Below are 12282 nucleotides of genomic sequence, written 5' to 3'. Positions count from 1 at the left end.
CGAAGGTTCATTAGCTTGTGCTCAACGATATTCGGAATACAGTAAGCTCCGAGTGGTCGTCACAATAAGGTCACAATCATGCTGTTAGCAAAACAGTTAAATTAAAAGTATTTTGGATTGTGTAAAGGACTTACCATTATACGTTTATTTTAATACCTACGCTTGTTTCATAAGAGTTTTTTTTTTTTGTGTGTGACGTATATTCTTGATTATGTATTGCCCAAACTCCGTCTGTTCTCGAATTTTTAGAAGATTCTTGAGAGTAAGAATCAACAATAATTGTCTTATGAAAACACTGGTACCTTTTCGAACATTGTTAAAACTTCAAGAAACTCGTATGATTCGTATAAAAACGGCAAGCCAAGAGACAGAAGAGTAATGTTATTAGTTAGCTACAGTCAGTGTGCTATAGGCCTCAGGAGTTATAATTGGAATTAACGTCTATTAATCGGGAAAATAAACTACAGATATATGGCCAGGAACGTCTACATATGTCGAACATTACAAACCGTTTAACTTCAGTGAATTATTTCGGACATTATTTCTAGCTTGTACTTAATGCGAAGCCATCTAAGAAAAGACGTTGTTAGTTTAGACGAAGCGCAACAGTATCAACTCAGAATTAATTTTCTCGTCGTAGACCTGCACCGTCAATAAAATATTCAGTTGTAAACCAAACAGAAGACTCACCGTAGTTTAAGTTTATAAAACTCTTGTATACAAACAAATAATTGTAATAACCGTTATTATCAATTGTATTATTTGCATATTAGAAAATTTTCTTTATTTAGCACAAATATAATGTGTACCAATCTTCTTGGTAGATATTATAAATTTGATACATATTAATATTTAATTAACTACTAAATTAAAGTTTCCAGTTATTTGTAATAATAATTCTTAACGTGCGTAACGTAGTAAATGGGAGACTCGTTCGAAATAAAATATGTAACAGGATAAATGGAAAGTAAAGGCCAAGTATATAAACTTCCAAGCGAGCAGAGGGATGTCCACATCCGCCAGAGAACAGTTCCTGCAACATTTATCATAGTAGGATAACGAAAAATCTGCGACATGTTAACAGTTTCAACAGAACGGAACATTGCGCTGGGGTTTCTTCTCGGAACCATCATATGCTATGTAACTTTCGAATAAGAGTGTGTGTGTGTGTGTGTGTGTGTGTGTGTGTGTGTGAGATCGGATACGTAACGTAGTGGAGAATGACATCATTCATAGTCAATTGAATCTTCCAAATTAGTAGTACAATACTACTTGCCATACGACATTGATTAATAACACAAAATTAATACAATACAAAAGAAAGATGAAATGAAAATGGTCAGAGTAATTGAGATTTATTTTATCTTTATATAAATATTTAAAAACATAGTAAACTTAAACTGTTTTTTATTTACGGAAATATTAAGTCGCAAATATTTACATGAAAATAATTCATATTTACTTTTGTTCATTCTACGGATCTTGTCACTACAGTAATTAATTCTGTCATTGAAAATATGAAAGGAAGAATCAGGAAAATTTGTTGAGTACAAAAATAAAACGTTTCAAAAAATTTCTCAATTCATTTTTCAAATCAACAGACGACTACACAAAATATTATTCTAAATTCAGAGACCAGAAATTAAGTTATATGAAAAATACTATAATCAATTAAGCAAAATAAGTTTGAAACAGGCCCAATAAACGTAACAACATTTTTCATAAATTCTAAATATTGAAAATGAAAACAAATTAATAAAGTATCATGCAAAGAACATCATAGTAATAACGGTACGTCATAACAGATCGTGCCTTCCAGCGATGAAAGTACACAGAGCTGTACCTGCGAGTTTGGATTCATTAGCTCTAGTTGTGGGTTTGACATTCAGTACTTTCTCGACTTTCCCAAGCAGATTAGTGTGGAGTGGTTTTTTTGTTGTTGTTGTTTTGTTAATCTTAAAACAATGGTTTCCCGCTGACCATATTTTGTGCACAAGTGAGAGGAAGTTGCGTGCCACGCAACAAGAAGCTTACGATGTCATGACAACCGCTGCAGCAAGCGTCAAGAGGGCTGAGGAGAACGTAAAACCCAGCCAAAAAAAATGCAATTGGGTAAGCTAAACATACAAGTATTATAAACCACAGAATTGTCCACAAAAATCCACAGCCCATATTTTGTTTCTTGTTCACCTGGCTTGATATTACCTAGAATGGAAGAAAAAAAACAAGTGTACAGTTTCATTTTCATAATTTCACAGATTACTAATTAGGACATCAATATCGAGTTAAACAACACCCAAGTGCAAATAAAACTGGCCTTGTAGATTATGAATTTTCATTTGGTATTTATGTTACATCCCTTTATTTAAATTTTACATGATGGACAACTTTTCGTCTCCAGTGAACAAAACGTAGATTAATGTAGACCAGTAATATTGAATTCACTTTTCTTTTAAATAGAGAACAAAATATACTTCAAGATTGCACTTAAAACCACAAGCACAGATGCAATAACATGTTTTTCTTTATATATAACCATATATAACCATTTTGTCACATGCATGTTAGATACTAATAATATTTACAAAGTTTATTTTTTTTTTGCAGATTCATATTGAATATGTGATACTCTACTATTGCATCAGGAGTGACCACAGTTTTTTTTATATCTGTTAAACGTGACAGGGTACACACAAAACCATCCACCTTCGTTATACAAGTATTACGGAAAAGGTATACGATAGCGTGTTATCGCTTTGATAGATTAACTGTTGTTCGTTGCTTTTGACGCAGACACAAACTTTGCAATACACCTAGGTATTCAGATTTGCATGGGTAGGTAGAGTTTATAATTTAAACCTTGTAAACAACGAATAACTGTTTATAAATCTCGTGTGAATAAATTATTTCAAACAATATAATATCATACGAAATATGTCGCACGTTTTGACACTGTCGATTGAACAACTTAATGGGTGTTACACTGAATACGTGTAGTTTGAAATGAATAACGGAAAATGAAGTATTCGCTTGTTTTTAATTTATAATTGCAGCCTTAATAATGTTCTATGGCATATAGTGCGATACTGTTTATTTTAAATAGCTCACGACGTAAGTGGCGTAAGTAAACTTCAGTTCTTACATAACCACACAACTGAGCTTCATTTCAATTGAATGTTTGTAATTTTTGGTGTATAAACAACTATATCCAGCTGCGGCTGTTTAAACTACATTTTCCTCCAAATTTATTAGAAAACATTTCAGTTGTTACAAAATTAATAGATGTTTTATACAACAAAATTATAAAAGAAATACGTATTGGAATAACTGGTATTTTTGGTTGTTTATTCGAGAGACAGTAAGCGCTGTATCCAAATAACTTTTGGTTAACGTTTAAATAAGTAATAAGCACTATAACCGTCGAAAATGAATCCATATTAATGTAAACTTTTTTCTAACAATTTTAAAGTTTTCTTCCAATTTAAATTTCTATACAATAATAATGATGAAAATATTTATAAACCAACAATTAAGAAAGTTAAAGATTTTAAACATTATTCAGCAATCAAGTGATGATGGTAACAGTGCATTTAAAATGAGATACTTTGTGATAAGAATGTTTACGAAACTTTGAATTTTACCGGCCTGAACTGGTCCAAGTATACCTTTCATATATTATTATTATTATTATTACAGCAATTAACTTACACCTGAAAGAGTTATTCTCTGAATTACTGTAACAACTACCTTGTGCTGAAAGGATATTACGTTTAAATTTCAGTTCAATTATTGCCAACTAAAAGTAACCGTTTATAAGTTTTTAAAATTCACATTTTGTGCAGTGTAAAAATAACTATATATTTTCAGTAGATAGCCTGACGAAGTATTACGATATTTTGTTTTTTTTTAATTGAAGATGTTTCTTCATAAAAATATAAGGTATGTGCATAAACTTCCTACACATGATTGTGCTAAACCATTATATGATTTCTTAGCTGTTGTAGTTATACGTGACTAAGACGTACAGATATATTCTAAATCACATACGATGAAACATCTTTTATTGTTTTGAATTAAACACAAAGCTACACAATGGGCTATCTGTGCTCTGCCTACCACGAGTATCGAAACCCGGTTTTTAGCGTTGTAAGTCCGCAGACATACCGCTGAGCCATTGGGGGCGAAACATATTGACTAGAGAATTGTTATAAATCTGGTTTTTACTGAAAGCCGACTAATTTTAATACAGAAAAAATAATTTATAATAATCAAACAAAGTATCATACATAGGCCTAATGCTTCTGAAAAACTAACTTATACTGTAGATTTTCTATGCTCTGCCCATTATGAGTATCCATCGGTTGGTTGGTTGACGTTTTATGGCGCAAAGTAACTAGGCTATCTGCACTAAACAACCAGTAAAAAATTCAAACTAAAGTAAAATTATTAAAATTCGTAAAAAGGAATTATGTTAAAATAAAATGAAGTCCAATTTTTGAATTAAAAATGTAAATAGCGTTAGAAATTCCATTGGCTCTTAAAAAACTAAAAACATCGGTAAGCTGGGCAGTGTCACCATAAGCCAATGGACATTGTCCATCGTCAAGGGTAAATGGTGCCGTCGTTGAGGGTCGTAACGAAGGCATGACAGTAAAATGTGAACTACTGTGACCCGAGTGTTACACAGATCACACACTGGTGCATCAGTCACAGATAAAAAGAAAAGGATGAGTTAAACTGTGACCAATGCGTAATCTAGTTAGGACAACTTCCGATTCTTACAGAAACAAGACAATCAAAATCCTAAACGCAATAGAGGGTTTTATCTGGAAAGGCTTAATTTTGTGTTGTTCACTCCAAGTCGACTGCCAACTGGTGCGGATCCGAACCTTGAATACAGAACCATAGTTTATGTATGGAATAGGCACAGTAGTAATAGCACCAGCTCGGACAGAGTTAGGTGCGGTGTCAGCGAGCTCGTTCGCGCGAATACCAACGTGGCCTGGTATCCAGAAAAACTGGATAGAAATAGATGTTAAAGATAAACGGCCAGTTGGTTTTAAGAACAGGATGAGGATTAACATGAAGTGATTCCACAGCCAGTAGAGATATAAACGAGTTAGTATAAACAGCATAATTCAAGTACTGCTTAGCTTTTATGTGATCCAGGGCATGAGAAATGGGATAGAGTTTGGCATTAAACACAGAAACTGTAGAAGGGATTCTATGTGTAATCACCGAACCACAACAAACCACAGCAGAGCCCACAATCAACTGATTTTGAACCAACTGTATATATGAGAATGGAAGGATGGTGTGAAAAGTGTCCAGCAAACAAAAGATGGTACTTTCAAAAAGGTGTATCGTGTGTTTTTTTTCAGATTAATCAAAGTAACGTCACATTTAGGGATAGTAATAATCCATGGTGGGATGGGCTGACCAATGGATACAGCAATGTCATCCAACTGTGTCTGGATACAAAGGCCAAAAGGAACAGCAGCAGATTGTTCTGAAAAAGCATGGCCCATTGAGGAAGAAAAACACAGCTGTAGGTGGGAGGATGTGGTAAAGATCGAAGTTTTGAAGCATACAGTAAAGACAATTGCAAATGGCAGAGGTGTAAAGGAGGTTCATGAGTGTGTACAAACTTTGAACTGGGAAAGTGCAGAAAGCCTCCATCCAAAGCTGAAGCCCCTGATGATCAAAGGGGTCCAGCATCTTCAAGGCCGAGATCCTGACAGAGCCACAGACCAGAGACCCATAAGTCCAGTTTCGATCGAATGAGAGCATGATATATCAAAGTGAGCATAGAACATCGATCTGTTCCCCAAGTGGTGGAAGAGAGGTCACGGAGGATGTTCAATGCTCTTGTACACTTGACTTGTGGCTGCTTGATGTGTGGTATAAAGGTCAGCTTATAGTCAAAGATAAGCCCAAAGAACATTGTCTTAGGGACCACGGGTAGCACAACTTCACCGATAAGGAGTTCAGAATCTAGATGAATAGCTTGTTGTCAGCAAAAGTGCATACAAACGGTTTTAGAGACAAAGTTAAAACCATTTGATGTGATTCACTTCAGTAAACGATTGAGGGCAGTCTGTAGCTGCTGCTTAATGAGCCTCATGTTTAACGACTAACATCAGATGTGGAAGTCGTCGACATAGAGCGCGTTTGCAACAGTAAAAGGGTGTTGTTCAGTGATGGCATTAACCTTTATACTGAAAAGTGTGATACTCAAAACACAGCTCTGAGAGACTCCAAGTTCCTGTAGAAAAAAACGGGAAAGTGTTGAACTCACACGAACTTGGAATCTCCTGTTCATGAAAAAATTAATAAAAATGGGCAAGTAGCCACGCAACCCATATAAGTGAAGATCTCGCAAAATACCATACATCCATGTAGAATCATAAGCCTTCTCAGGTTCAATTAATACTAATATAAGATGTTGTCGCTTGAGAAAGGCTTCTCTGATCGACGTTTCAAGTCGAATCAGGTGATCCATGGTAGAGCATTGTTATTGGAACCCACACTAAGTGAACAAGAGGAGGTTGTTTGATTCGAAGAACCAAACAAGACGAGCATTAACCATCTCTCTAAGGTCTTACAGAGACAACTCAAAGCAGTTGGAGAAAGGTAAGACAATAGCCAGATACCACAAATCAGAAAAAAAACATTCTCCTGCCTAGTCCAGTTAAAAACCTTCAGCAGAATAGCAAGAGAAGCAGTAGAGAGATGGCGCAGCATATCGTATTGTATCATCAGGTTCGACTGATGTACTGTCAGACTGATGAAGAGCCAGCTTAAGTTCCAACAGTGTAAAGAAGCGGTTATAGTCATAGAGACGATCAGCCAGAAAGGAAAGAGGCGACCACTCTGCCCGAGTCTTGATGGCGAAGAAAGTGGAGGATGAAGCAGAAGTGCTACATACCCGGCAAAATCTTTCGCCAAAAGAATCGGCGATGCTGTGGGCATCAGTATCTTTTAGGCCATTAAAGGATACCGTGGAAAACGTGTCGAAGTTTTATTTCCGGGATCCATTATAAAAAAAGAATGTTTTGGCGCCCACTGGCCCCATCCACCATGACAGCCCTACAAGGGGACACAGTACAATGCCAAACAAAAGCACTGCAACAACGCCAGGGTTTCGCGAACACAGTACCCAAACACGAGAATCATGTACTATGTCCACAACATCTGTTGATAACATTCAACACTGGAACTTGGTGGACCAGCCGATTGACCCTAGGGGGACCACCCCAAGGCCGCCCATCTACAGGAATTCAAACCCCTGATTTCAGCGTTGTAAATCCGAAGACTTACCGCTCTACCAAGCGGAGGACACGTAATGAAAATATCAGGTTTTCTGTATATTTTGCATAGTTTTTTATTTCATTTTAAATACACTTTTAACATTTTTGATTCGTTAATACTCTCATATTACATATTTACTCTTTTCTAATTGTCAACCAATTTCTTTTTCCTGAAAATCCCTTTTTGAAAGGAAGGTGATCTTAAATTCTTAGTTTTACTGTAATAAGTAGAGCTTTATGCCCGAGTCTAAATGTTGAAACTTTCTAAAAAACAAGAAAGAATGCAATTAAAATAGTTATAAATTAACACCTTTGTACTTCTTAAGAAGAGGGTTAGATGCATTTTTGCTTATAAGACTTCTTTTTGTCTATTAACTTTGTCTTTTCTACCAAGGATCTTTAGCCGAAAAGAATCAAAATAATGAAATTTCCTGGACGTGTTGAGATACACGAGATGAAGATTTTAAATGTTCCCATTAATTAATAGAAAGTTGTTCGTTTGTTTCACCAATATAACAGCTTTAACCATCTGTATATTCAGCTGCATATACATTTCCTAAAATGTGTGGATAATGATAATTATAACAGCAGTTGGCCCACCTTTTCCCAAGTTAAAATGCAAATTGTACTTTAAATGTCAATAGTAAACGATTACTTAGTATTGAAGGTGTAATTAAGTTCAATATTTGTTCTATGTCAATGCAAAAATATGTACTAAAACTGAAACGATCGCAAAGGTATTTAAAAATCTGATAGACAAGCAAAGTACCAATGAAGTTCGTGATTTGTTTCACATCTGTTATGGCGTAAAATTTCTTCGGTAACATGGTGCTAATCGTTGGGTCGTTCTGTGATGTGTGAAAGGTTTCATGTACAACATCCGATACTTTAGTATCTTTAGGGTGTTGGGTATTAAGAATATGTTATCTTTGACAGATTTATCTTCACGATGAAAAGCCTTGTAAATGCTAATATTTTTAAAGTTGTTTCAGTTATATTTATTTAAATTTGTTTTGCAAGTTATTTTGCTATAAATTATACAGTGATCACAAAGGTTCTTCCAATAATTTGATCAACTTTATAAGAATTTGACAGAATTTTGATATGGAAAATTTAACACAACTTGTTTTTACTTTTAAGCACATTATATTTCCAGTAAATGCATTTCATGAAGTGAATAGGATTAAGGATGGAATATGGATTTGTAACGGTTTCTCGTGTGTTAAAATAAGTGTTACGTTGCAGAGTAAATTTAAATAAATATAACTGAAACAACTTTTAAAATATTAGCATTTACAAGGCTTTTCACCGTGAAGATAAATCTGTCAAAGATGATAACATATTCTTAACAATGTTATTTTAATACTTGAAAATAAGAATAATGTTGTTGATATTCTGAGAATACAATATAAAATCACTGCAATATAAAATTCAGAAAATACTGCATTTCTGAACTACCTCAGGTCTCAGGATACCATTAAAACGGTAAAAATAATAATTACTAATATTTGGCCCTAATATGGCTCGGCATTATTCTTGCTCGTGTTAAAACACAAAATCATATTTTAGAAGAATTGGCTTAATATTTTTTAAACTGTACTTGAAAAAAAAACAATTTTAATAACATACGAGAAAGAGCAAATAAATAATATGTAATAAATATACATGTCAACCACACTATAAATGTCATATCTAGGACCGACAAGGCCTTTCACCAAATACCAGGGGCTATCAGGAATACGACAGATAAAACAATGGCCTATGTGTTAATTATATTGTTGTATGCCATATCTTTAATGCTCTTTGGTTAATTGCTAGCGAGAACTGCTAACATAACGGTTATTCTACTTTCAGAAAAGTAGTTTTAGAATACCTAGGCTCAGCTCAAAATAACTGAAAAGAATTTATTGCCTGCAACTACAAAAGAAACATCTAGAAAATACCTCCTAAACTATATCAGTAAAAGATAGCTGTTAAGTGTTTCAAACAACCATTACAGTTGAGGCTGTGAAAAACCAACAGCTTTAATACACCAAGAAGACAGTGCTCTAAAGATGGGTCTTCAAGCCAATTAAGATCAAAGAAACAATAAAAAACTAGCCAGACATTGGGAATAAGGGATTAATTGAATTTTTTCAGTGTAAAAATACTCCATCTGTCCCAAGTGAAATAAGAAGCTCATTATTTAAATAAACCAGTCCACCTGTTAACTGATGGAAAGTCCTGAAGTATGTTGATCAACATTAGTTCTACAGTTACAATAGTCTGAAACAATTTGGAAAAGAAAGGTTTGAACTTATATCTAACAATGATGAAAGAAAATGCAAACAACAAGTAGACAGTTACCCTCACTGGGGGAAGTTTCTCTATATTTCATGATAAGTGGACATTTGACATAGAGGAAGAGTATATTGAGAATCGACTTCATGAAGTGACATGGATGTTAAGTTTGGCTAACTTCAAATAGTTTCACAAACATTTACTAAACCAGATGTCCTAACAGTGAAAACAAGGGGGGGGGAAGTCACTGTAATACAAGAAGTAAAATACGGATACCAGAATTTATTATACTAAATTTACATCCAGTGGTCTAAGTATAGTAGAACCAAACTCTCCAGCATGTACTGAACGATTAATAGTCAGAACTCATAAAGGACCTGAAGAATAAAGATATAATTACAATAAACAACAAACTATAAAATTCGAGTCGCATATGAATGAAAGATTGCAACACGGTAGGCTACACAGGCACTACTTACACGTCAAAAATGTCAGAAGCAGCTACCTTTGAAATAATAAGTCCAATATCAAATTCTTACATAAGACCAACTTAACACACCTCACTTATAACAGCTGCATGGTCAGCTATAAAAATCTTACAGCTGATCAAGACATGTTTCACAGACTAGGAAATACTTGAAAGGCCTGACACTGAAACTGCAGCACCAATACATCATATAGCCAAACGACTCCCGTTTTCAAAGTAAATTGAAGCTTTCAAATAGAAAGAAGAAATAAGAGAACATGGAGTGATAGAACTGAGTAATAATTCATGTTCATTGCCTATTGCAATTTTGAAGATAGATAGATCCAATAGGGTCTATATGGTTTAACCAAAACTGAATGAAGTCATAAAAAAGATGCTAACCCACTGCCAAGTATTGACTACTTTGGATGCTCTATCTGGATCGAAATGATTTTAAACATTGAATCATAAAGAATGATACAAGCAAGCGGAAAGCCGACAAAGCAAGTTAAGAGAAGACAGTCTTTACTGCAGGAAATTAGTTGTGGTCATTTGTAGTGTTACCAAGTGATTATGTTATGCAGCTGCTACATTTCAATGATTATTAAAGGGTGCTTTGAACAACCCTCGAATGAACTAATCTATAAGGGTATCATAACTGTACATTGAAAGACTTGTGATTTTTTTTTCATGATGGCCTAAGGAAATTTGTTCAGTTAATGAAAAAGAATTGTATGCGAGTGCCAAGAAGTGTGAACACTTCTGTCAACAGAAGAGGTTTAAGATACTAGTCAGCAGAGACGAAGCGTCTCTGATGACCGATTCTGTTCAGAATCGGCCAACACTAATAAGAACCTGTGTAAAATAAGATAATTTCTTGGACTTTACTCTTACCATCATTGCTTTGTAAAATAATCGACGTAGTTCCTTCTCTTCACAAATTACTTCAAAAGCAAACCAAGTTTTGTTAGATTTCCATTTGTATATAAATAATAAGTGAAGAGGGAACTTAACTATTTCTGCATTATCATACACAACTCGCGAATATTCACTGAAACGAGTGAATATTCACTGATACAGATTCGAGTGGTTTGACAGTGGGAGTAATGTTGTCACAAGTACACCATGAAATAGAACAAGCAACTCTTTACTACAGCAAAGCAATGAATGTTGCAGAATGAAGGTATTTTACAATTTTGAACGAACAAGTGTTGTTCAAGCTCAAAGTTATTTTCACTGTTATCTACACGGACAAGATTTATCATGTAGCATTGCAATGGATGGTGAATTTTCTCAATCCAGTAGACAAGACAGCATTGTCATTTCAAAATCTATAACAATAAATCTTTAGTATCGTGTGTTGCCCTGGATATAATCATGGAAATGCTAACACATTATCATGATGACCTAGTGTTACCGAAGAGTATAAAGACTGTGAAGGCATCCAGCCTAAATGACAACAGAGTGTAATTCAAAATGTGAAATCTACAAGTGGTTGGTTGGTTTGGTGTTTTATGGCACAAAGCAGCAAGGCTACGCCAAACATCCAGTAAATAATTAAAATTAAAGCGAATTTAGTAAAATTCATAACAAGAAAGTAAAATAAAATAAGTTTTAAAAAACATAAATAGCATTAAAACCAACGTTTACGTCTAGTCTACAGCAGTAAGAGATAAACTACAGTAATACAAATTGTAAAGGACTTTCTGTAGCATAATTGTAATTATCATAACACGGCAGGAAGACTAACTGGTAAGTTCCAAAACCACCGTCAGTCACCTAAAGTTGGCCTTTCCAGTCATGGTTCCGAGTTATTTGACGTTATAGCCATTTTCAAAAAGTAATAAAAGTTTTAAAAGATTTATAGCAAAACTTTAATTATAACTCGCCAAGATAAATAACGAGAAATTCAAACAGGTAGTTCAAACAGTAGTGCTAGTCACCTGAAGTTGGCCTTTCCAGTACTGGTTTCGAGTTATTTTACGTTACGGCCATTTTCTAATTTCAAATCGAACTAGATGGACTTTGATTCTTAAAAGGGAATCATGTATAAATTAAAAACTTAAATAGCATTAAAAAGATTAATGGCCTTTAAACAACTAAAAACATTTCCAACGCGGACAGTATTACCATCACCAATAGTGCTGTCTAACGTTACGGATAAACCTTGAGACAGAACATGTTTAAAATGGTGCCGTCGTTATGACTCTCAACGACGGCAAGAAA

General features: G+C 34.5%; 1 protein-coding gene across 3 annotated transcripts in view; it reads right to left on the bottom strand.

Annotated features, from left to right (window-relative positions):
- Positions 1-1336: 1336 nt before the first annotated feature.
- Tbcc (Tubulin-binding cofactor C) overlaps positions 1337-12282 on the bottom strand; it is a 52206-nt gene continuing 41260 nt past the window's right edge. For all 3 annotated transcript variants that reach the window (XR_013030431.1, XR_013030428.1, XR_013030430.1), the window contains one exon: positions 1337-2205. The gene's annotated coding sequence lies outside the window, so the exon portion shown is untranslated. The remainder of the gene's footprint in view (positions 2206-12282) is intronic.

This window comes from Tachypleus tridentatus, chromosome 1 (assembly GCF_004210375.1).
Source record: "Tachypleus tridentatus isolate NWPU-2018 chromosome 1, ASM421037v1, whole genome shotgun sequence".
NCBI lineage: Eukaryota > Metazoa > Arthropoda > Merostomata > Xiphosura > Limulidae > Tachypleus > Tachypleus tridentatus.
This window is presented reverse-complemented; position numbering and strand designations above follow the sequence as displayed.